Genomic DNA, 27,050 nt, shown 5'->3' on the forward strand with positions numbered 1-27,050 from the left:
TATTTAATATATTTAATATTTTTATATCAAGTCCAAAAGTAGCATTTTTTTTTTCAATGCTGTAAACAAAACAAAGATTATTAAAGTTAATTTTACAATAAATAAAAAATACATTTCAGTATTGAATTTTCATATTGTTTTTATAATATATTCTATATATGCAAAATAAATGCAAATGCACACATTTGTAAAACATTTTTATTTTTAATGAATTTTGCTGTTTCATATAAAAAATAAATATAAATTAGCTAAATTCATTAAGAAATTATACAAAAATAAATTATAAAAAAATATATATATATATATATATATATACACACACACACACACACACACACACACACAATTTTATTTTATTTTTCCTTTTTTTTTTTAAATATATAGATTTTTTTTTATATCTTCATATATTTCATTTATAATTACTTATATAACCATGTGACAGTTACAGTAAGGTCCAACAGCATAGTTATCATTTTAACACACTATCTTTGCATTTGTTATGCTCCTGTTTTATTGATCTAGAAATGCAGAATTTTAAATCATTCTTATTCATTTTACATCAGAAAGTTTTATAACCCTCCAGGTTCGAAAAAGATTTTGAATTCCTGATATGTTCTCGAACTTTAACAGTACTGTAAGGTACACAATGTAATACTATAGTATTACCATCTATCAGTAGTGTCCAAAAATCCCAGTCTATTAATCTGGTGCTTTTGTTAGAAAAATATACGTCATTTTCTCCGAAATGCACTGTAAAATAATCATGTTTCGAAACATCTTATGATGTTTGGGACGTCATTTTTCAACCTTGTTTGTGTTCTGTTTTGAGAACAGTTCAACAACTGTTGACAGCACTGCTAAAAGCTACTTCAGCTGGAAAAAGTGCTTATGTTGTTGCCTGGAGCCTTCAAGGCCGGTCAGCGTAATGCCAGTCTTGAAGGAAAGGGATCAGAACTCAAAGACTCGAATGCTTTTCTTTTTTGGCCGAGAAACTAGGAAAGAACATTTTCTTTTCATCTCTTAAATAATAATTTTGAACAAGTTGTAATATGGCCTGATCGTTTGTCCTTTGCGTCAGGTCCATAATTTATACTAGCCACATAAGGGTAACCTTGAAAAGGCGAACTCGAGCGAATCGCTCCCGCAGCGCTTTCATATCAATGCAGAAGTTTGTGTTCTGACCTAGATGTTTTATCATCTATTTTTGAAAATGCTGCTGTTTCTTCGTCGCTCTCGCTGGGATTAGGAGTCCTAAAGCATGATGCGCTATACCTGAGAGAACCAATCTAAGCCGCCAAATATTTCACTCTCTGTTGCCTTGCTACTTTCACATTAATTATATACACAGCACAGACATCCCTAATTGGATCATGGACTTTGAAATATTCAGTTTCTCTCCCTTTCATTGCAGTCCTCTTACCTTGGAGCCAGTAGTTAAGAAGAGGGGGTGGGGGGGAGGCCTCTATGCATCCTTTCGCTCGCTGCCGCTTCTGGTCCAGTTGCTAGGCAACGGCAAGCTGGTTTCCCTGGCTGCATCACATCTTCAATCAGTGACAAGGGAGGCATAGACGAATAACAGGAGTTAACCTTGAGAGACTACAGTAAAGAAAGTGAGAACGCCACCCCGACGGCCCGTTCCCAGTGAAAATCGCAAATGATCCGAAAACTTTCCCCTCTTTTGTTTCTCAGGCGGAATTTCGCTTTCTTTTGAAACCTGGATTTAAGCATAAGGATGCATCGCGTCGTGTCAAATGAAGTGGGCGAGAGATGAAAGATTCGCCTGATATTATAAATAGATGGAGAAACTTGCATGGATTTGCTGGAAATTGAAGCGAAGTATCAAAGAAAGGAGAAAAGGGAACATCGTGATCTTTTTGAAGCAACAAAAGGAGTGCATTAGATCGTGCCTTTCTTTGCTTCAGGACCTCACATACTAAATGAATACATTTCTGTCTTTATTAACTCACCTCTGTGTTGTTTCAAAACTTGCTTGTTGTTTTTTTACTGTGGAAGACAAAAGACATTTTAGAAAATCTTCAAGCAGCTCCTTTACATACAACAAAGCTCATAAAAAACACAAAACTATATAATTTCAGGAGACTTGTAGCATATCGAACTAATCTTTTGAGTTTTTAACTATGTTTCTATTTCTGCCTTGTATAGTGATATTGGTCATTAAAAATAAAGCTATTAATTATTGTTTTTAGTTCTTTTAGTAGCTAAAATAAACAAATATTACATATGAAAATTAGAAATGTCGCCTTGCTAGAAATTAAGCTCAAGTAATAATTTACTAAAACAAATAAAACATTAAAGCTGTGTACAATTAAAGCAAACTAAAATTAAAAAAGCTAATTAAAATTATTAATAAACACTACTATATAAGTAAATATTACTAAAATACCACTGATGGAAAACAGATAGAGACATTTATTTAAGCCTCATACCTCTTAAATTAAAGCTAAATAGAATATTTTAAAAAAGTAATTAAGTAAATAAATAAATAATAAAACCATACAAAATTACTAGAACATAAAATTAAAATACATAAAAGCTCATTCAAAACATTTATAAATACTATAATAATATACAAATAATACTATTTCTTTAAGCCTCATACCTCTTAAATTAAAGCAAAATAGAATATTTAAAATAAATAAAACCACATTACTAAAACTAAATAAAAATACAAAAAAGACAAAGACAAAAGGAGACATATATACATATATATATATATATATATATATATATATATATATATATATATATAAATATATATAAAGCTATTTAATTCCAGGAGACTTCCTATATATATATATATATATATATATATATATATAAGTGTAAATGTAGCATATCGAACTAATCTTTAGAATTTTTAAATATGATTTTTAAATATTATACAACATTTTCGTTTTCTATTGCTGCCTTGTGTGGTGCTATTGTTAATTAATAAAGCTATTAATAATTGTTTTAGTGTTTTTATTAGCTGAAATCAAATAAACATAAAAATATTACATAAATAAATATGGAAATTAGAAATGTTGCCTTGCTAGATAACTGAAATTAAGCACAAGTAATAGTTTACTAAAAGTCAATTAAATTTAATAGAAAATATATTGAAAATAAAACAAAAATGTAAACTTACTAAAATTTACATGATAAAAAAAGCTATATTGATAACTATTAATAAACACTATACTATATAAGGAAATAATAATAAAATACCACTAATGGAAAACAAATAGAGACATTTATTTAAGCCTCATGCCTCTTAGAATAAAGCTAAATAAATAAAGAAATAAAACCACATAAAATTTAAAAAAAAAAACAAACAACAACAACAACAAAAAAAAGCTCATTTAAAACATTATTAAATAGTATAATAATATACAAATAATACTACATTTATTTAAGCCTCATACCTTAAAGCTAAACAGAAAAATTATGAGGGTGAGTAAATGATGACAAAATGTAACATTTTTTAATGAACTATTCCTTTAATGTTTTCATTATTATTATTATTAATAAAATGATACTCTGAATTCTAAACAAGAAACTAAATCTGCCAGCGGTAAATGTCTATATGATTTGTTCACACGGCTGATTTATTCAGGAATTAAGTAAATGGTCTCTTTATAGACGGGTCTTTGAATCATTGATTCACATGATTTGTTCAAAATGCGGAATCATTCAAAAACTAAACACCACTGTGTTGCTTGGAGATGTGCAACAATTCTGCTGTGGCTTCAAAGGTAATATGTTCTCTGCAAAAACTGAGCAAAAACACATAATATTGTGTTTAAAATATAACACAATATCAGACTTCTTATGAACTGTATAAAATCACATTTTAGCTTGTGATTGATCGGAACAAAATCAGCACTCGTGTCATTTTGCTCTTGTTACCCGTGTGATATTGTGTGATATGTGATATATATTATATAAATATGACAACTCATACAGGAACATTTTTGCCCCAACATCTTATGGAATTGTCACCCTGCATCATATTTGTCAAAAGTCAACTGTATGAAATATAAGATGATATACAGGTCTGGGGGCCAGTGTGTTAACTGCATTAAAATATTTTAAATCGCACTGTTTTTCATAACTAATTAATTAAGTTAATGCTTTAAACCGACAGCCCTAATATATATATATATATATATATATATATATCTAAAAGACTGTATGCCGTCCCATTCAGAGTATTTTTCAGAGTTCAGCTTTTTCCATCAACTTTATCTATATTAAAAACCTCCTAATTGCTGCAATGATTTCTGTAGTTCAGGTTGAGTTTTCTGGGTCAGCTTTTTTCAATGCAGCAGGGAGATTTTGCTCGTGGCTTGCTTCATGTTTCACTCTCACAGACGGCTGATGTAGTGTTTGCTGTAGTCCCACTTTATGCTCATTTCTGTGTTGAGGTTAAACATGCTCCAAGTCATGCACGTTATGAAACATTACCTTTTTTTTTTTTTTTTTTTTTTTTTTTTTTTTTATTATTTACATGATTACACCCATGTTACTATTTTCAAATAAGTATTAAGCACACAAGCACATGCAGTGCATGTTTACACTGCAAGCTAGGCAGAATGATGCAACATCACTACACTTTCAATTAATAAAGCACTGCAAGCAGCATGAAATTTACAGTCACTGAGTGCCGAGTACTGTATTTTTCGAGAGCCAAAAACAGCAAAAACACAACAATTACAGAAAAATTAACACAACTAATGCATCTCAATTCAGTGAAAAGCGTCCATAAGCAAAGACTGCTTGTATTTTAATGCTCTCTTATTTAATGCATTTGTTTCTCATTATAAATTATTAGTGACTACCACTGACATGAATGGGAATGCTAATGGATAGCTTACAGATGTATTTGATTCCATACAATATAAACAGTATTTCATTACATATCATCATGAACATCATGATAAGGGAGCAAAACGGTTCTGAGCCTACAGGCATCTAAAACATTAACAATTAACAATTAAGACTCAAGCGGACTGGTTCTGTTTTTGCTCGCTTTTCTGTCCAAAAAATCCTACACATCCCTAGCCAGTTAAACAACAAGTACATTGGCAACAACTCCAATCGATTACACTGTGGAGTTCAGTGCCTTCAGATTTTAAAACTCTGCCTGAAGAAAAAGAAGAAATTTATTGACGTTTATTGATGGCGCGACTCTCGGATTTGAGCGTGTGCGGAGGAACATTATTTGAAGTCATATTCTGTAGTTTTGTATATATTTTGTGCCTGTCTAGACATACAGCACTGTTTCATTCTGAACGATATGTTTGATTGAGAAAAGCCAGGTGAAACAGTCCTTAAAGGGATAGTTCACACAAAAAATTTAATTCTGTTATTAATTACTCACTGTTATGTCATTCCAAACCCACAAGACATTCGTTCATATTTAGATCACAAATTCAACTCTTCAGGTTTGGAACAAAATCAGGGTGAAAAATTGTCAGAACTTTCATTTTTGGGTGATTTTTTTTTTTTTAATCTTTTTTCATCTCTTTAATTTTACCTATTTTATGTGTGTGTGTGTGTGTGTGTGTGTGTGTGTGTGTGTGTGTGTGTGTGTGGGGGGGTTGGTCCGATTATTAAAATAAAATTAAAAAAAAAAAAAAAAAAAAAAAAAAAAAAAACTTTCTGGCACATATAATAAAATAAATAATAAGTAAAATAAAATAAATAAATAAATAAATATTAACAACTTTTTTTTCCCCGCACAATTCTAGTCTATATCTCAAAATTTTGAGTTTATATCTCACAATTTGGACCCTCTTTTTTTTTTTACAATTTGACATATAAACTCCAAATTGCAAGGTGTAAACTCAGAACTGTGAAACAAATGCAGAATTGTGAGATATTAATATATTTTTGAGGTTTTAACTCCAAGATATAAACTGGTAACTCTGAGAAGAAATAAAAAAGGTTGCAGTTAAGTTTGTGTGTTTATTTATTATTTTATTATTAAATTATTTTATTTTAATTATTATTAATTTTTATTTTAATTATTATATGAAAATACATAATTTAATAATATAATACCCTTGATTTTAAATAAATAAATAAATAAATCTGAGTTTTTTTTCTCATGTCTTTTTCACAGGTCTGAGAAAATCCAAAGTGTGAGCTAAAAAGTTGCAATGTTGTTTTTATGTTTGTTTGTTTTTTTATTTACCTATCCATCCATCCATCCATCCAGTGGCAGAATATAAATTTAATTTACAATCTGCAAAGTGTGTAAAAAATTGTGAAAATGTGGATATCACATCACACATGAGAAAATGGGCCGGGAATTCAACAAATAGTTGTAATCTGGCTAAGATTTAGATGGGAATCATGTCTTTGTGACAGACAAGACTTCTTCACCTTACAAATAGTTTTCAAACACAACAGTGCTACAAAATGCATCATATTTTTCACTATTTTTGGAATCAGCTGCATAAGTAAACAATACTGGACTTCATTCAGCAAATATGATGCAGTGCAGTGTTATAGTAGATTGTGCATTAAGGTTAAACTTCTGATGCTACAATAAGTAAGAAATATACTTGATTCCAAAAAAAAAAAAAAGTAAACTTCAAAAAAATTGTCTACACCGTTTTACGTTAAATGCTGCTGTTTCGTTATGACACGTACATTAATCTCCCAGAGTGTGTTCAAAAGGCAAATGTGATTGAATTAAAACATCAATGCTTTTGGATCGAAGACTGTGGTTCTGGAAGCTGTAGATTGGATTTTTAAATGTGTTTTGTTAAGCCGCCTTAGTAGGGAGGCGAATCCATAAGGGCATGGACTAATTCTGCCGATGGTCTTTTTATGGCTCAACAAACGCAGCGCTCGCTGTCACTGACGAAACGAGTGTCTGAATGACACAAACCTCAACGCCGGAAACGGTTGTGCGTTCTCACGTTGCAAATATACAGAGTTCAGGTCTCTTATCGCGTGCGTATCTAATCGAATCAAATCAGGCGTGAGTCAGTGGCAGGGTCTCTCGAGGGTGCTGTTGTTCTTGTGTTGTATTTGCATGCTATTGCGGGCTTCATCAAATCTGTCTCCTCGGTTTACATCCCAGAGATTTGCATGCCAGCTTACTGTCCTCACGATGTTTGACAGGGCTATTATCACGACATACTGGCTGCTTATGAAATATTCAAAATAGCAAAAGGGCTAGAAAGTAACATTTGGGGGGCTATAAATAGTAACACACAAATCTGTCTTAAGGACCCTGTTTAGGGGAAAAAAGGCTGGAAAAACCCAGCAGTGTTTCTTCACAGGGACCGACTATAACTGCAGGTTGAAAATATGCATCCGATCCAGTGCTATACAGTTTAATAGTTTTTATTAATTTTTTGAATTTTTATATTTTATATTTTATATGTTCTGTTTTCATTTTAAATTCAGTTCAAGTTTTAGTTTTTTTTTTTTTTTTTTTTTTTTTTTTTTTACATTTATATAGTTTTTAGTAATTTTATATTTTCTGTTTTCATTTTAAATTCAGTTCAAGTTTTAGTATTTTTTTTTTTTTACGTTTATATAGTTTTTAGTAATTTTGTTTCAGTTTTAGTTTGAGTTTCATTATTTAATTATTTTAATTCAATTATGATATTAATCTTTTTTAATAATACTAATGCTAATAATAATAATAATAATAAATAGTTATTCATCCATTTCTTTTATTTCTTTTTTTTTACTTGGTTTTGAATCAGTTTTTATTTTAATATTTTTTGTTTTCATTTTAAATTCAGTTAAAGTTTTAGTATTTTTTTGTGCTTTTTTTTTTTGCCATTTTTAATGTTTATATATAGTTTTAATTCATTTTATTTCAGCTTTAGATTTAGTTATTTTAGTAATTATTAACAAAAAAAGTGACAAATTAATAATAATAATAGTAATAATAGTTTATTCATTCATTTTTTCATTCATTCATTCATTTCACTTTATTCTAGGAACCGTTTTATTTTGGTACTTAAAAGAAAATGAGAAATGGTGCCTTGACAACAATAACAACAACAACAATAATAATATATTTTCATTTCTTTATTTATTTATGAATTAGTGTTTATTCTTCTATTTTCATTTTAAATTCATTTCAAGTTTTAGTCATTTTTTTGTGTTTTTGTCATTTATTATTATTTTTAATATTTATATATTATATTATATATTTATATTTATTTAAAAAGCTGATTTTATGGTTTTATTTTAGTGCTCCAAGCTAAACTAAAAGAAAATTAGAAATTAGAAATGAGAAATACTACTACTACTACTACTACTACTACTATTTTCAGTTAATGTTTTATTTATGTATTTATTCTTTATTTTTATCTTTTGTAATTTTTGATTTTTTATTTCATTTTTAGTTTTGGTTTTAGTTGATGATAACAACCCTGATCACCAACCCATGACCACTAGTTATCATTAAAAATTATAACAGCATGTGGAAATGTGTTCACTCCGCACCAGCATCGAATCTAGCACAAAGCATCACATGCGCCACACGAAAACGGGAACATGCGTGTCACCCTCTTTTTCAGATATCAGGGTTATTTTAAAATTCATTTCAGAAGCAATCACCCACAGGCGATATCTGCTGTGCGAATTGTAAAAATTCAATCACTGCGGGATGAAAGAGGTCACTGATGAAAAATGACAAACAATAAACTAATTAACATGTAGCTATTAAAAACAGCATCTTGAATTACAAATTGCACTAGCAGACAGCGTGACTGACAACACGAACGTGTTGCTCTGGTGCTTTTCCTCAGCTTTTGTTGAAATGGCAGGTTGTCATAATTCAAATACATTTTATGACTACACTTTGCATTAGTGAGTTCCAGGAAATATATGTCAAGAACTACAGCATGCCCACATACCGCTTTGTTGCATGTGCAAATGACCATTTGTTAGTTAACTAGGGTAAAAAACATAATGTTATATTAATGCAATTTTAATTCTTCCTATAGTGTAAAATGGAAATAATTCTTATTCAGAAAAAGTAGGTGCTTCTTGGTTAAAATAAGCTCACATTTATGGTAATAGTCAAAAGTTCAGCTATGCAGGACAAGATTGGTGATGTTGAATGATTCTGCACATTCACACATTAGTTTCTTAATCATTCTCTTGTGTGATGGGCTATTCCAGTCCCCAGCGTCTCTTCAACTAGCACATGTCGGACAGAAAGTGTTCGCTAATTGACAAGTAAAATCTCCAAACAAATTCATAAAGCAGAACATTTCACAGAGGAAGAAAACTGCAAGTTTCGGGGAATCAAGTAATTCACTGCGGAGCTTTGAGTTCTGATTAAAAATTGAAGAGTTTCCAAAGCAAACCAATTAGGTAGAGCTCGAAAGTACTTACAAATTGCTTGTTAACACTATTATGCAAAGCCAGTAGAGTAGATATTAAAATGCTTTATGGTGCCTGAATATCTACTCTACCAGAAAGAAAAATGTCATCTGGATTAAAACTTTAGGGGCAAAACACATCCTCAATATATATTAACTATTAATGTCTGTGCAATACTAAACTTCACCAGCAAACTCGGTTGCGTTCATCTGTAACCTACTAGAACTACTCAGAAGCAGCGAAGGACAACTGACACCTGTCAAGATAACCTACACACTTAAAATAGGATTGGAGTTGGGGAACAATGTTTCCTAAAAGTTTGGATGGAAACTTAAAAACTCCCAAGTTTCTGTCAGAGCATACGTACAAGTTATGTACAGTATGAAGAGGTTTGTTAAAATAAAAACGCATTTAACACAAAAAAACTGGCATGCACGATTGGCCCAATAAAGTTTTTTCAAACAACAATCTCCAGAGCTCACTGTAAGGGTTGATGTTTGAGAGTGTGATTAGATAAGATTCTACATTGTTCGGTGAACACTCAAACAAACCAATTAAGAAGATGGGTTTACTGCCGCCGTAGCAATACCAGAAATCCCTTGACACCCAATTAACGAAGGGCTTCTCATGCCCTCAGATGTCAACCAGGTCCAGAGAGCTAAGTTGAAACAACAATTGCAGGATCCCATCAGAAGACTAAAAGAAACTATACTTGATATTAAAGTCAACATGAATTTCTGAACAGTGCACATTATTGACCAATTTGGAGTAGACGTCACAGTTACATCACTTGCAGCTGCACGTGCATAGTGGTTGCAGAAAAACTCTGGTAACAAGTGGACGTAAACAGGTAAAATCCATGGAATAAAAGTAAGAAAAATATTTTTAATGTCAAAATCGGAATGCAAATAATTATTACAGAATACTGTTGTTAAAGACATCATTTGAAGCTAAATGCAGACATTTAAATGGACATGAAAACTGCTATGATTACTCTACTTTTAAAGCATGAATTTGATTTAAACAATAGGTCTATATAATATTCACATATGCTGTTAGGGGACGTTTTGTATTAGCCCTACAGCATGAAATATTATTTAAACCTATTACTATTAACATTTTACATAGCATTGATTTATTTTATGTCACAATTCTGGCTTTTTTTCTCGCAAATGCAAGTTTATATCTCCTTATTCTGACTTTATAACTCGATTTAACTCAAAACTAGTGAGTTAATTCTGAGGGAAAAAAAGCCAGAAGTGTGGGATATAAACTCTAAGCCGAGGGGAAAAAAACAGAATGACGAGTTGTTTTTCCTTATTAGAATTGCGACAATAAAGTCTAAAGTTTTGAAATATCAAATCGAATTTACTTTTTTTATTCTTTTATTCCATGGCTCCATAGATTGCTACTTGAACCGCCAACAAAATCGTCATGCCTATTTTGGATCTATAAGACGGATCTATAAGATCTCACCATCTAATGTCAATTTTGTTGAATAACAGTGCTTATCGCTGGGTGACAAGCTCTTGTAATATGCAGTGAACATTTTGAAAATTAAACCCAATCAATATAATCTGTAATATTTTTAAATCTAACTATTTTGTACCATATCCCTGTAATTCTCTGGCTGTAAAAGCTATATCTCTTGGGCTTTCTGCAACCATGATGCGCACGCAACCAGAATGTTTACAAACTGATAATTGGTCTATTGGATTTATTGACTGACTGATTGATTGTTTAATGTAGGGTAATCAAGTAATCTATCGATTTTTGACAATTATTCAAGGTTTTTTTTTTTTTTTTTTTTTGTGGTAACAAAAATAGACCTAAGCGAACAACATTTTAAAAATGAAATAAATAATAATAGCAATGAGACAGCAATAATTAGGGCAAATAAAGAATCAAAAGCTTGAACAGCTTGCTAAAATACAAAATGTATTATAAACAATAGAGCTGACGTACATTAGGCATTACAACAAGTGGCTGCTGAGGGCACCACTGTCATGACGATTGTTTTTACACTTTACTACATGATCTAATCCTTGTTTAATATTGACCAAACAACATATAATTCAAATGTCCACTTAATCTTTAATATTTGGCCACTATATGATAATTCGTGTGACGCAGCATGGAGCCATTCTGAGACGCACGTACGTAACCTACACGCTTGTAAATAAAGGTCATATATTAAATCTGCACCGCATGTATTTATTTATTTTAATCGTAGCGTTTGTGAATTCACAATAGCATTATTCTTTATTATGAATGTTAAAAATTGGTTTAATATATCATGCAGCCTTGAAAAACGCTCTAATAACACATTCTCCTTCATGGAATGCGCCACTTCCGGTATTTTGCCGGTTACTTGACAGGGACAAAATGCAATCGAGGAATTTTTTTATTTATTTTTTTGTACTCGACTTGAATCGAGGAATCGTTACAGCCATAGATTAATCAAAATGCAATTCTTTATTTATTTATTTCTGCATTCATTTATCTATTTACACTGTAAAAAAAAAATATATATATATATATATATTTTAAAGTAAATACTGTTTCAGTTTTTTTTTGTTTTCAATGTTTGATTCAATGTATTACTTGTTGCTGTTTATGAAATTTACTAGCAAATAAAATGAAAATTGTTTTTACATTTTTTCCCCCCCTCAGAGCATTGATAATTTATTTCAGGTTTAATGCTGCCAAGGCATTTCATGATAAATTTTAGGAAAATTCAATTCAATTCAATTCAAATTTATTTGTATAGCGCTTTTCACGATACATATCGTTGCAAAGCAGCTTTACACCAAATTGACATTTTTACAATATATGTAGTAGTAGCTTGATGCACATATGGCAGAGATGTGTGGTAAAGATCAATTAATGACGTAATCAAACAGACAAAGAACACTATAAATTAGTAGCAGAATTCGGTAGTGCTGTATGTTTTCAGGGTTGGCATCATCTGAAGTCCTCTGTGGGGTTGGCATCATCTCTTCTTAAGTGTTCTGGATCCACACTGGAGCTTGTGAATTCCTAGTTACCATGGGATGTCAATCCCATGGCAAAAACAGAGAACAAATAGGAACATAATTAGCGTAGCTGCTGTTCAAACTAAGAAAAGGAAGGTTTGTTAAACCAGAGCTAAAAGATTAATAATGAACATTTGATCAGATATAGCTGCAGGAAAAGTTTGAGATGCATTATTTGAATGCTTGGCTAAAAAGATGCGTCTTTAATCTAGATTTAAACAGAGACAGTGTGTCTGAACCCCGAACGTTATCAGGAAGGCTGTTCCAGAGTTTGGGTGCCAAATGTGAAAAAGCTCTACCTCCTTTAGTGGACTTTGCTATCCTAGGTACTACCAACAGTCCAGAGTTTTGCGACCTTAGGGAGCGTGATGGATTGTAGCGTGGTAGAATACTAGTTAGGTACGCAGGAGCTAAACCGTTAAGTGCCTTATAGGTAAGTAGTGCTATTTTGTAGCTGATGCGGAACCTAATAGGTAGCCAGTGCAGAGACTTTAAGATTGGGGTAATATGATCATACTTTCTTGACCTGGTAAGGACTCTAGCAGCTGCATTTTGGACTATCTGTAGCTTGTTTATTGAAGATGCAGGACAACCACCTAGTAGTGCATTACAATAGTCCAGTCTAGAGGTCATGAATGCGTGAACTAGCTTTTCTGCATCAGAAACAGGTAACATGTTTCGCAGCTTGGCAATGTTTCTAAGATGGAAGAATGCTGTTTTTGTAACATGAGAAATATGATTTTCAAAAGACAAGTTGCTGTCTAATATAACACCCAGGCTTTTGACTGTAGTGGAAGTAACAGTACATCCGTCTAGTTGTAAATTGTAAGTCAAAAGATTCTGTGTATTGTTTTTAGGTCCAATAAGTAATATTTCTGTCTTATCTGAATTTAATAGCAGAAAATTGTTGGTCATCCAATCTTTTACATTTTTAACACACTCTGTTAACTTCGATAATTCAGAAGTTTCATCTGGTCTTGTTGAGATATATAGTTGAGTATCATCAGCATAACAATGGAAACTAATCCCGTGTTTTCTAATAATATTACCAAGGGGCAGCAAGTATATTGAAAATAGTAGAGGACCTAGAACAGATCCTTGTGGCACTCCATACTTTACTGGTGATAACTGAGATTACTCCCCATTTAAATAAACAAAGTGGTAGCGATCAGACAGGTAGGATCTAAACCATCTTAAAGCCTGCCCTTGGATACCTGCATAATTTTGTAGTCGATCTATTAGTATGTCATGATCTATAGTGTCGAACGCAGCACTAAGATCAAGTAAAACTAGCAATGAGATGCAGCCTTGGTCTGATGCAAGAAGCAAGTCATTAGTGATTTTAACAAGTGCAGTTTCTGTGCTGTGATGGGGCCTGAAACCTGACTGAAATTCTTCATAAATATCATTTTTTTGCAAGAATGAGCACAGTTGAGCAGATATAACTTTCTCTAAAATTTTAGACATAAATGGAAGATTAGAAATGGGTCTATAATTTGCCAGTTCACTAGGGTCTAGTTGTGGTTTCTTAATAAGAGGCTTAATAACCGCCAGCTTGAATGGTTTAGGGACATGACCTAAAGATAACGATGAGTTGATAATATTGAGAAGCGGTTCTTCTGCCACAGGTAACAATTCTTTCAGTAATTTAGTGGGTACGGGATCTAATAGGCATGTTGTTGGTTTAGACACAGTGATGAGTTTATTTAACTCTTCCTGTCCTATAGCGGTAAAGTACTGCAGTTTTTCTTTGGGTGCGACGAAAGAAGTTGACATATTAGATGCAGTATAATCTACACTGGTTATTGTATTTCTGATGTTATCTATTTTATCAGTGAAGAAATTCATAAAGTCATTGCTATTAAGCTGTAAAGGAATATTTAGATCAGGTGGCGTCTGGTTATTTGTTAATCTAGCCACTGTGCTAAATAAAAACCTTGGATTGTTTTGGTTATTTTCTATGAGTTTGCGGATATGCTCAGCCCTAGCAGCTTTTAAAGCCTGTCTGTATCTGGACATACAGTTTTTCCATGCAATTCTAAAAACTTCCAAGTTAGTTTTTCTCCATTTGCGCTCAAGATTGCGAGTTTCTTTCTTGAGGGAATGGGTATTACTGTTGTACCATGGCGCAATACGTTTTTCTCTAACTTTTTTCAATTTGATGGGGGCAACAGCTTCTAACGTATCGGAGAAGATGGTGCCCATATTGCTAGTCATTTTGTCTAGATCCTGTGTATTAAGGGGTACACAGAGCAGTTGAGATAAATCAGGCAGGTTATTTGTAAATCTATCTTTGGTGGCTGGAACAATAGTTCTGCCAAGACGATAACGTGGAGCCATATAGTTAATATCAGTGATACGCAGCATGCACGATACAAGGAAATGGTCAGAAACATCATCACTTTGAGGTACGATATCTATATCAGTAAGATCAATTCCATGCGATATAATTAAATCTAGCGTATGATTAAAACGATGAGTGGGCCCGGTGACATTTTGCTTGACTCCAAAAGAGTTTATTAGGTCAGTAAACGCAAGTCCTAACGCATCATTTGTATTATCAACGTGAATGTTAAAATCTCCGACAATTAGCACTTTATCAAAATTAACCAATAGTTCTGAAAGGAATTCTGCAAATTCTTTTAGGAAATCTGTATATGGCCCTGGCGGTCTATACACAGTAGCTAAAACAAGAGATAGGAGAGATTTCTTTTGCATATCTGGCAGAGTAACATTAAGCAAAAGTATTTCAAATGAATTAAACCTGTATCCTGTTTTCTGAGTAACACTGAGAATATCACTATATATTGTTGCAACACCACCACCACGACCACTCTGACGGGGCTCATGTTTATAATAGTAGTTTGGTGGAGTGGATCCACCAAACTACTATTATATCCCACACTGGAGGCTTAGTTTGGGAATATGGGAATAGCTGTCATGCTTCACTGATCATGCAATTTGATCCTGCATTGATGTGGGTGAAGAACTTTTTAGTTGAGCGAGTGTAGGAAATGAAACTAGCGCACAGGGCTGCATCATTTTGCCGTGGCCTTGTAGTTCATGTAAGTGCTGTGACCTGTTGTATCATAGCATTCATGTGAGTGATGGGAGTTCAAATCTGGTTCATTTCCCTTCATTTCCTGTTCTCTCTCTCTACTATCTCTATCAATGTGATATAACTGCCATAATGGACAAAAACATTGAGCTTTATCGCATGCGTTAATATGACTTATACACTATATACCTCTTCTGAAGCCATATGATAAATTACTGACAAACAAAACATTCATTAAAATTAAAAGAAAACAGCATGTTGCAGCAATTACGAAAAAAATATTGCCTTTGAATTAGTAATGGAATTAAAAACAAATCAAGATGCTAATGTTTAAGATTATTATTGTGACAATTCACAATGCAATACAAATATCTGAGAGACTTAATAAATGTTGATTTAAAAATGTTCTATTTTTCCCAAACACACGAAGGGGGAATTATCACAAAAGTAGGTTATTGATAAAATATTCATGGTTTCAAGTTCCTTGAGAGAGGAAATTAATGTCATAATTGAAATATGACCTGATTTTGTATTTTTGTTTTCTCTGGGCGCCACATGCCAGGACATTTAACATCACTCTAGAAAATATTTGGGGGGCCTATTAGGGACTATCAGTAATTGTGTATGTCATGATGCAGAATAAATTAAATCTACTGATGGAAGAACACAAAATAATGATGCCACAGCTCCAAATACTATTTTCAATATGTTATAATGACTAATGTCCTCTTAAAACAGAAAGCATTAAGCCTTATCATTAGCCAAACAGTATCACAATATGCAGTTGTAATATAGAAAGATTTAAAACAGTAAAATATTATTATACAAAATTAGTTTTTGACTGTTTGGAGAAGCCACTTTCAAAGTCAATATACATATTCTATATTAAAGGGGTTAAGTTCACTTTTACATGTTGTTTGAACATTAATGTGTGTTGGCAGTGTATGTACAAATCTACCCTATAATGATAAAAATCCATGCAGTGGTTTTTAAGTAATCTGTAAAAATAATATCCCCTTTTTCAAATCGAGCCATTCTCAGGTGCCTGTCGGTGTGGCGTCACACTGACAGAGGCCACTCCCACGATAGTTGATTGACACGAGCTCTTACCTCAGACAAGCTGTCACAGTAACTTTCCCTTGTTTCAATGCTGAAGCAGGGATGTAAGTTAGACAAGAATATCTCCAATTGAGCGATTGAGGTGTTGTGTTGCTGGATGTAATAATGAACATAGTGGTCATCATTTACTCCCGACATCTGAGCAGCTGAAGATGCAGTAGATTACGTTTGTTTGTGAAGGGAATGCACCTCCCGATCTACATATATCCGTCTATGTTCGCGCGAATCATTCATGACCCAGCTTCACTTACAGCAGAAGTGCGTATAAGCTTTTTTTTAAAGAATCTTTGCGATCGCCTTTCCTTATAACGTTGTAGTTAGGAAGTTTAGCGGCTAAATGTGGCTAAAGTAAACAAGATCGTCATTCCACTGAGAGAAGAGATGGGCGGGGCGAGCAGAGCTCATTTGCATTTAAAGGAACAAACCCTTAGAATGAGACGATTTTTGCTGAGCTCATTTTGACAATGTAAAAAGGGTGTTGTTTTACAAAACCATTGAGAATTTTTTAATCAAAGTATATTAGAGACTTTTCATTAAGACCCTAAAGAATCATATCAACTTGTGGAAAATGGGCATCCGATGACCCCTTTAAAACAACAAGTTGCAGCATTATACATGAAAATGGAATGAATCGGTTGAGTGAATGATTCAATGATGCACTTATAAAGAGAGTCGCTTTATTTGTTCCTGAAAGATTCTATGTTTTGAACAAATCGTCTAAGTGAATAATGACTCCTGCAAAAACAGAAAAAAGTGTTCATTTACATGCATTGCATGTATTCCAACCAAAATTTCAGAGCATCCATATTAGAAAACTAGAAAAAACACCCATTAGCAAGTCTGTCCTTAACTTGTTCAGGACTCATCTCACTCTGTATTTTCAATTACTTCATGTTTATCCATGACTGAAACATGCACATAACTCAAAGCAATCCTCTCCAATCATAGCTAAGCAAATGTACAAACACCACTGCATAATCTCTACCGGTTGACAAATTTCTACATTTACTGTCATACCGCCAGCCTTGCTTGTAAAGTATGGTATTAAAGTAATTAATTACCAGTCTGACTGCCTCACTGGTTTTATGAATTTCCTCTCTCACACACACACACTCTTTGAAGAATATCTCAAACAGCGACATTCGACCGACCATCCTGCATTAACAGATAATCAACAGGATGAACCAGCGCCATTACGGCTGTCAACAGTTCATTATAAACTCCATCTTCCTCTGGCCATTATCACATTGACTCAAGCTTGAAGGACAGTGGCAATCGCCACACTGGAAATATTGTGTAATCAGACATGCCCCACTGCCCTGGCGACAATATATGGGGGCAAGCCAAAGGCTTCCCTCTCGACACCACTTACAATAATGGATGTTATTGGGATTTGCAAAGACAGGAGAGAACATGCATTAAATAGTTGCACCACCTTTGTGCAATAACCTGAATTATATTCACCAAAATTGCTCATTTTGTTCCAGCACAGAACAAAATTTTTTGAGTGAACTATGCCTTTAAGGCCATGATGCTTCTGTCATTTGTTTTGGCTTGGTTAGTTAAACCATGTGGAGGGTTAATCACTGACTTACACAGACTCCAGAAACTGTTTGATCACTAAGGGAAACGAATCCATCCAAGATGATGCATCACTGGAAAACATGGATGAAGAGATGTTAATATGGATAGACAGAGACAGGAAGAAGAAGAGCAGTAATCTTGGTCTAGATCTGCAAACCCAGACAACAGATGAGTTTAGGTTACCCGTCTGAGCATCTCTGATTAACGCTTGCATTTGTTAACAAAACATATGATTTGAGTGTTTTTCCACATTCATTATCACTAGCAATCACCATCAAAATAGGTTACAATTCTGTATAAAATAAATAAATAATAAAAAAAATTGTACTTGTTAGTAAAAGCACTTGTATTTGAATCAATAAAAGCTGATACAGAACATTTTAGCAACTGACTGCAATTATCACGGACATCAAACGGAAAGCAAAGCAGCCCAATACAAATTTTGTTCCCTATTCAGAAGGTTGCATTTAGATTATCTAGTTTCATATATGGCAGAGTGACAGTCAAACAATTTCACATGAGCAAAAGAGCTGTTGTTCCAATGACCATTTTCTAATGTGACATTGCTTTTAAACAACAGTTAATACCAAGTAATTTACATTAACTGTAAAATGGCACAAATTACTTTGTCCCACCACTGAAAATAATTCCAAACAAATCCAAAGCGCACCATTGTGCAAAACCATGCAACGCTTGGTTGTTATGAATCAATGTTTTGGAATGAATATTGAGTGAATGATTCAAAGAATCACATTAAAGACAGTCAGTTGTTTTGTTTTTGAATGAATCAAGATATTTGAACAAATCAGTTGAGAAAATGGCTTTTTGATTCACTTATAAAAAAGAGTCACTTGCTTTGTTCTTGAGTGTTTTGAATGGATCAGTTGAGTAAATGCTTCATTTATTAAAAGAGTCACTGGTTTTGTACCTATTTGAATGAATATGTTGAGCAAATGATTCACTGACTCACTCACATAGACTGTCATTTCATTTCTAAATGAATTAGTCTTTTTGAACAAATTGGTTGAGTGAATGTTTCAGTTAATCAAAGAGAGTCACTACTGAATGAATTAGTGTTTTAAAGAAATCATTTGAGTAAATGAAGCACATATTAACAACTCATTCTTTCAAACAAATTGCTTGAGTAAATGATTCATTTGTTTAATTCCTGAATGGATTAGTATTTTTGAACAAATCATTTGATTTAATTAAAGGCTCATTTATACACAAAAAATACCCAGCATGGATGGATTCTACCCTTACGAAAATTAATCATGGTTTTACTACAAAAAAACAAAAAAAACAACAAATTAACCATGGCTGTGGTATTCTAACCATAATTTAACCATGGTATTTGTAGTAAAACTGTGGTTTTACAAATGGTAATCATTATGACAACAAACATGATTACTACACTTTTACTGTAATAAAACCATGGTTAATTTTCTGTGTTTGGAACAGAATACCACATAATACTCTTACTATTTTTGAAATAGGCCTAGATATGGCAGAAATAGTAAACATAGTGTAAATATAGCAGTAAACACAGTTAGCATGCTGTTCTGAATTATATATAAGCCCTCTTAACCACTCAGTGAATCAAACTGCAAGACTAAAATTAGCTGGTGTATAAAGCACATAATACAAGTCCCCCCGATAATGACAAATCTAATGGTTATTTTCTATCTTGCTCGTTTGCCAATATTTTAACTTACCCACTTCAACTTCATTCTCAATTTGCTTCTCCGTGAAGTCCTCCCTGAATGATTACATCTCTCTCCATCTCTCTTTTTTTGCATGTGTATTTTTTTTTTCTCTTTTTCATGTTGAATATCTCTGTGAGAGCACCAGAACAGATTACAGTAAATAATCTGTTCCTCATTATCAGTAATATACTATATGTCATAACACTAGGGCCTCATGACTTGACTGAAAACCATTTTAATCACCACCGTCTGTTCAGGCATATTTCTATTTCCATATTCACTAATTCATATTCATGCAGTGACCCTATATTACCTCTCAAGACACATTATTGGCTATGCAGATGGAATAAAAAGGTTGTTTCACAAGAGACTTGCTAAATTATATGTTTTATTGAAACTTATGCTAAGATTGGACAGTTAACGTTTCACATCAGTTCCCTAAATGCACTAAATAGACTCTAAATTGACTATATCATGTTTTGATGCTAAACAGGTCTTTTTACTAATTTACAACATTACTGTATTTTGTTGAATTTCTTTCTTTTCTTTCTTTCTTTCTCTGAAATGGAAGTTTATTTAATATTTTGAGGAAATATCTGAGAAATTAGGCTTTTATAGTTTATATATGATATAGAAGAATATGAAGTTCATGCTTAGGGAAGAGAAAAACACATTTTAATGTTATTCAGAGGTTTATGTAAATCATTTAAATGTAAACCAATGAAATCTTTATAACAGTATATCAGTCTAATTATATCAGTCTTATTATAAAATGTATAAAAAATATCAGCTATCAAATGCGATGCAATGCAATAATAAATGAGAGATAAACAAATAAATATTACTCAAAAGCCTGATGTATAATTTTTGATGCATCATTTTTGATATATGCTTTTGATATTTTTTATTGATTTTCATGTTAAAATATAAGATCATCAAGTAAAACTAAGTTGTTTCAATCGTAATAATATTAATAATAATAAAAGTAATTTTCTAAAAATCACAGCAAAAAGACAAGTGGCCTTACAAAAGTGGCCTTGCTAAAGAAAATATGAAATATTAATCAGATGACAGAAGGCATGTGTGCCCAAAGGTTTTTCTTTTTTTAAAGCAAAGTTTTGATTATGATTTTAGTTGCCTTAGAAATTTGTGCATCAAATATGATTTTGCCTTTATTTAATCAAGATGTTCTAATCTAATGGGATCATAAACTTCAGGAGCCAGTGTGAAATGATCTACCAATGCGATCATACACATCAGAGCGTTAATATGAGACTGAAATATGAAATAAATCCACCCCATCCCAATCTCCTGCTTCTTTAAACAGTGATTTTTATCACAGCAATTCCAGATCTACAACATTTTAGACTGTGACAAGCTGAGAAAAACCTTGGCACTCAGTCCTTTGCTTCCTCATCCAAAACAAATTTCCTCTCAGGTACTTTGCAGGCTTGGTGAAAAGTGAAGACGTTGGAGATATGTAGGGCTCCTCTGAGGATTGGGTGGTCCAGGAAGAGTCTGGTGGCCCGAGGGGGTGAGAGACATCTGAAGACATTAGCGCCTGTTGAGTGAACTCAAGGTTCCTCAAAGAGAAAATAGAAAGTCAGAACGAGTTCCGATTTGATGCAAGAGACCCTCTAGGGAGGACAAACTTCTAGGGCAGAGTCATATTTTCGTAATGACTAACATCGATGTCCTTATCAAAGGTGAGGTGCCGTGGTCTTGATTCTTTGGTGCAAATGCATTGTTGAGACTGAGGAAAAGTGGCAGGACGGAAAATTGAAGGTGATCAATAATGTAGCAAATATGAAGGGTAGGTGGGGACAAAGTCTGGAAGCATTCGATGATGAGCAGTGGACTGGTCTGATAAAGAGCAGTGTTTCCTAGTTAGAAACTTTTAAAGACTCCCCATGGCCTGCTGTTTTCAATATGCTTAATGACATAGCATGTGCAAATTCATCAGTCAGCACCGTTGTTGAACATTTTTTCCTTAAAACGTAGTTCACCCCAAAATGAAAATTTGCTGTTAATTTGTTCACCCTCAGGCAGTTCTAGATGTAGGTGACTTTTTGTCTTCAGTGGAGCAGTAAAGAAAGTTTTAGCTGGAACCGTAGCCCTTGGTGATTCATAAAATGCAAGTCAGCAGCTGCCAGTCTTTGAGAATAAAAAACCACATCAAGGAACACAAAATTAATACCCATGGCTCATGATGATATATTGAGGTCTTATGAAGTGACATGATCAGTCTGTGCAAGAAACTGAACATTATTTACAACATTATTAGCCTACCTGTAATCCAGAGGTCTGAAGTGATGTCTGGTTCTCAAACGAATCATTCTTTCGAACCAATTCTTTTTAGTGAACTAGCTGAACCAGTTCACCAAATCGAACTGAATCGTGAAATCGTTCACAGCTTGAGCAGCACAGATCTACAAGTTACACAATCAAAACGGACTTTCGGACAGTCGCTCAGACTCACAATGAACCAATATGATCGTATGATGCTGGTTTGATCCTATGATGCTCCAGTCACAGAACTGAAAAAACACTTCTGACTCGGACAGAAGATGAATGAGCTGGTGATACGTGCGCATGCATGAACTAAGCACTTGAATAAGGGGTAAGGTTAAAGATTTTATGTTGTTCATTGATTATGAGAAAAGGTGAGCTGAAGAAGACTATTTTAGTCACTTTATATGCTTTAGACATGTAAAACATCCATGTTTCACATCATTTTTTTCTTTAACAATATAAGTATGTATACGTTACTTCTTTGCTTAATTATGTAAACAAATTAGGGAATTGAACTAGTTCATTGAAATGAACTGTCCAAAAGAACCAATTTGCAAAAAAGAATCAGACTTCTCCTTTTTTTTGGCTCTGGATTACAGGTAATAATGCTGTAAATAATATTCAGTTTCTTGTACAGACTGATCGTTTCACTTAACAGGGGGTGAAAACTTTTTGAATTTAAAGGGTTAATGTAACTTATTTTGTCTTCTGGGGAACATGCAACTATTTTCTGTAGCTTTGAAGGACAGTACTGAATTTAAAAACAAAAAAATATGATATTTAGGCAAAATAAGAAAAATGTACACTTTTCCATTCTGTTCAAAAGTTTTCACCCCCATCTCTTAATTCATGGTTTTTCCTTCTGAAGCATCAGTGAGTGTTTGAACCTTCTGTAATAATTGCATATGAGTCCCTCAGTTGTCCTCAGTGTGAAAAGATGGAACTCAAAATCATACAGTCATTATTGGAAAGGGTTCAAATACACAAAAATGCTGTAAAACCAAAGAGTTTGTGGGACCTGAAGGATTTTTCTGAAGAACAGCGGGCAGTTCAGGACAAACACGGGACTCAAAAACAACTATCACTAAACAAAAAAAGCACAGCTGTGGATCATTCAGATGAGAACACAATATTAAGAATCAAGGGTATGTAAACTTTTGAACCAGGTCATTTTTATAAATTCAACTATTATTTTCTCTTGTGGATTATATGTAAACATTTTTTATGTAAAAATTATCTTATTCAGGTCCGTACTAAATAAACAAAAACATGCATTTTGTATGAGCCCTCTTATTTTGATTCTGAAAGGGAATGTAAACTTTTTACCTCAACTTTATATATGGCTGAAACAATCCAATATTGCCACTTGCTATTGTGTAGCATTTACTACTTCAGTTAACCATTAAGTGAAAGTGGAGCTGGTGTAATTTAGTGGAGGTGGGGATTCATTTGCATATTTATTAATTTACTAAATGAGGTAAGAGCGCAGAGTATATTCAAGCCATTTTAAGGCATGAATAAACTATTTTTTTTATCAGGAAAAACTTTTTAATGTTCATTTTAATGATCAAAGATGAGTTCTAAGAAGATTTGTAGCCTTGCCAACACACCAGCATACCAATACTGAGGAAGAACATCCTTAACACAACATCTAACCAGCTATTCTGGTCTTTTCAGTGTGGAAGACACAAACAACAAATTGCTTTGTTTTCATTTGGCCGTACAGGGGCTTTCAGTTCCCTTTGGTAATATCGTCAGAGCTCAGCCCACAAAGATGAATCTTCACCCTCAAACATGTCTCGATTAATGGACATGGGGCTCATGTTCACAGTTTGTCTGCTTTGAGACCAATTACGCTGCTCCATGGGAGCACAGTGGCACTGACTTTTGGACAATGAGTTACTCTAGTGAGCCCAAAGCACTGTCATTGATGCATAATGAAATGTGTCATTCAAAATAAGTGCCATAATCACTAATTATTGTTTCCAGGAGCATGCTTATCTTAATTAAAAAACGCAGTACTTGTCATTAAAGTCCCGTAGGCAATGCATATGTCCTTAAAAGTCCATGTTTAAAGTTGTTGTTGTTTGAGAGGTGAGTGATTCCTATCAGATCCTTAAAGCGCACTATATTTTTAACTGCTTTTCAGTGTCGGCTCTTGACCACTTGACCTCCAATTAGTGGCTCATTTGGCGGTCTTCCACGCTTCCTTGATTGACACTCCCGCTAAAACCGCTGCTAAGCTCATTTGAACAGAAACTGTAACTCTTGCTTTTCACCCACAACCGCCGTAATCCCACAAAGTCCCATTTTAGGAAGCCTTCTTTATTCCCCGCTGCATATGATCCCCTACCAAGAGGCAAATACTCTTTAAGGGCTATTGAGAAAACATGGCTCAAGTCGTGTTATTTCTTTTTCTCCCCCTCTGCTATATATTGGAGCCCCGCTCTGTAATAGAATGGCTTTAATCCAAAACGTGTTTGGTAAACCAGTATGGAAAATCTTGTTCAGCAGATTAGCGAAGCAGCATCCGAAGAGGCCTCATTGCAGCTTATGACTGGTGGAGAGCTTTGCTCTGTGTGAGTGTTTACTGCAAGACTTCACATTTCTGAATCACGCTGAATGAGCCGAAACCTTCTGCGCTGTGGATTTAATGCTTCTGTACTGAGTTTCAATAATTATTTCATTTATATGCCATGTTATATAGCAGTAGCTCAGCAGCTTCTATTTTACATTGGATATGGCTAAGATTTTATTTTGTGCAGCATTTTTGCTGTATGAAACAACAAAACAGACAGGAAAAGTCCACTTCCAGAACCAAAATTTACAGATAATTTACTCACCCCCTTGTCATGACTTCTTTCTTCAATCATAAAGAAATTATATTTCTTGAAGAAAAGATTTCAGGAATTTTCTCCATATAGTGGACTTCAATGGTGCCCCCAAGTTTGAACTACCAAAATGCAGTTTAAATGCAGCTTCAAAGGGCTATAAACAATCCCGGCCGAGGAAGAAGGGTCTTACCTAGCGAAACGACCTGTCATTTTCGAAACAAATTGACAATTTATATACTTCTTAACTTTAAATGCTTGTCTGGTCTCATCTCTGTGATGCACATGCGTAGTCTGTTTAATCTATTTAAACATACTGTTACGGTATGTTGAAAAACTCCCATCTCGTTTTCTTCTTCAACGTCAAAATCGTCCTACATCGTTGTTTTACCATTTTTTAGTAAAGGACGATCTTCTTTGCATGTTCACTTTGTAAACAACTTTTGAAGTTGGGGAAGAAAACAAGATGGGAGTTCACGCAGACTTAGACAAGACGAGCGTTTGAGGTTAAAAAGTATATAAATTGCGAATTTGTTTTGAAAATGACAGATCGTTTTGCTAGATAAGACCATTCTTCCTCGGATGTGATTGTTTAGAGCCATTTGAAGCTGCATTTAATCTGCATTTTGGAAGTTCAAACTTGGGGGCACCATTGAAGTCCACTGAATATTTTTATTTTTGATCTTGGATGACAAGGGGGTGAGTAAATACTCTGTACATATTTGTTCTGGAAAAGAACTTCTCTTTTACTGTCAAAATCAGACTTTCTATTTTACATATTCTCTATTGGAATTCATAAAAGTGACAAGCAGACATGTTATTTGAGCGGTCATTTGTTTATTTAGCCACACATACATTGAACGGGTTTGATTCCTCTGCGCTGCTATTCCAGGGAATGTATTTTTGCAGTTCACTGGACCGGATTCATCTATTATTTTTGCCTTCATAAAGCAAGGCAACCTTGGGAGTGGTAAGAAAGTGTAATACATTACTCAGTCTTTGTGACACCTGCAACCCGACAGTGTTAGTATTTCTTTTTTTCATCAGTAGAACGAGCAATCAATCAATGTGGCTGGCATCATACATGTGCAACTGAGCCGTTTGATTCACTGTCAGACTAAAGGAGCTCAGCTCATTGTTAGCATTGTTTCCTTCAGCAGTCTCGACTTATTGCCCTGTACATCTGGTGAAAGTGTTGTTTCAGTCTCACTGTCTTGCTGTGATTATATGAAAGACATTTGCAGTATTTACACACATTTTGTGTATTTAACACTACATTTTTGCAGCTAAATCAGGCTTTCACTTGTTTGTTTGTTTTGTGTGCTGTCCATGCTGTTCACCAGAAAAATTTAGCTTTTGAGGATGGCCAACTACTTTATCTTTCAAGTGAAACTGGTTGACCAAGCCTACTGGCGATCATCCAAAACACAACTTCTCATACAGTAGTCGTTTCAGCAGAGTTTTCATTCCAGGTCTATTTTTCCACATTGTATTATTAGGCTTCAAACCATAATACATATGCATCATCAGTGCGATTACCACCCTAAATACTAGTTACAAGCTTTGACTATGGTATCAGTAACAGCACAAGAAGAGATGGCAGGGGAAATGGGAATTACATATCAAGAATGGTTCAGTTGCACACCTATTGTGAACTTTACCACATGAATTATACATCCCAGGGTCCAAAATGACCTTTTTGTCACACTTAATGGCCATGACTATTTCTTACTGGTTATGAAATGTTTAGATGTTTGTCCATTATTTGCTATAATAGAGCAGGTTATTGCATCATGAGCTAGTATTTATCTCTCTGAGAAACTGCACCTGTCACATAAATGTGAAGACATCATGATTTGTTCATAATATTTTTATTTTGCTGGCATAATGGGATGCATATTTCACATTTTGGAGTTCTGGAAATAAAAAAAAAAAAAAAACATCCTAGACATCCTAGACGAACTCTATTTTCCACTGAGCTTGAAGTGTTTGAAGACATGCAAAATTGTGACAGATGTTTAATAGTCTTTGATTCAAGGTGCAATACAAATTAAAGGGA

General features: G+C 33.7%; 1 long non-coding RNA gene across 1 annotated transcript in view; it reads right to left on the reverse strand.

The window, feature by feature from the left end:
- Window positions 1-1,426: 1,426 nt before the first annotated feature.
- The window catches only part of LOC127170853 (uncharacterized), an 81,594-nt gene continuing 55,970 nt past the window's right edge, over window positions 1,427-27,050 (reverse strand). The window contains exons 2-3 of the long non-coding RNA XR_007828415.1: window positions 1,968-2,004; window positions 1,427-1,541 (exon numbers count right to left, since the gene is read on the reverse strand). This is a non-coding gene — a long non-coding RNA (uncharacterized LOC127170853). The remainder of the gene's footprint in view (window positions 1,542-1,967; window positions 2,005-27,050) is intronic.

Source organism: Labeo rohita, chromosome 1 (assembly GCF_022985175.1).
Source record: "Labeo rohita strain BAU-BD-2019 chromosome 1, IGBB_LRoh.1.0, whole genome shotgun sequence".
NCBI lineage: Eukaryota > Metazoa > Chordata > Actinopteri > Cypriniformes > Cyprinidae > Labeo > Labeo rohita.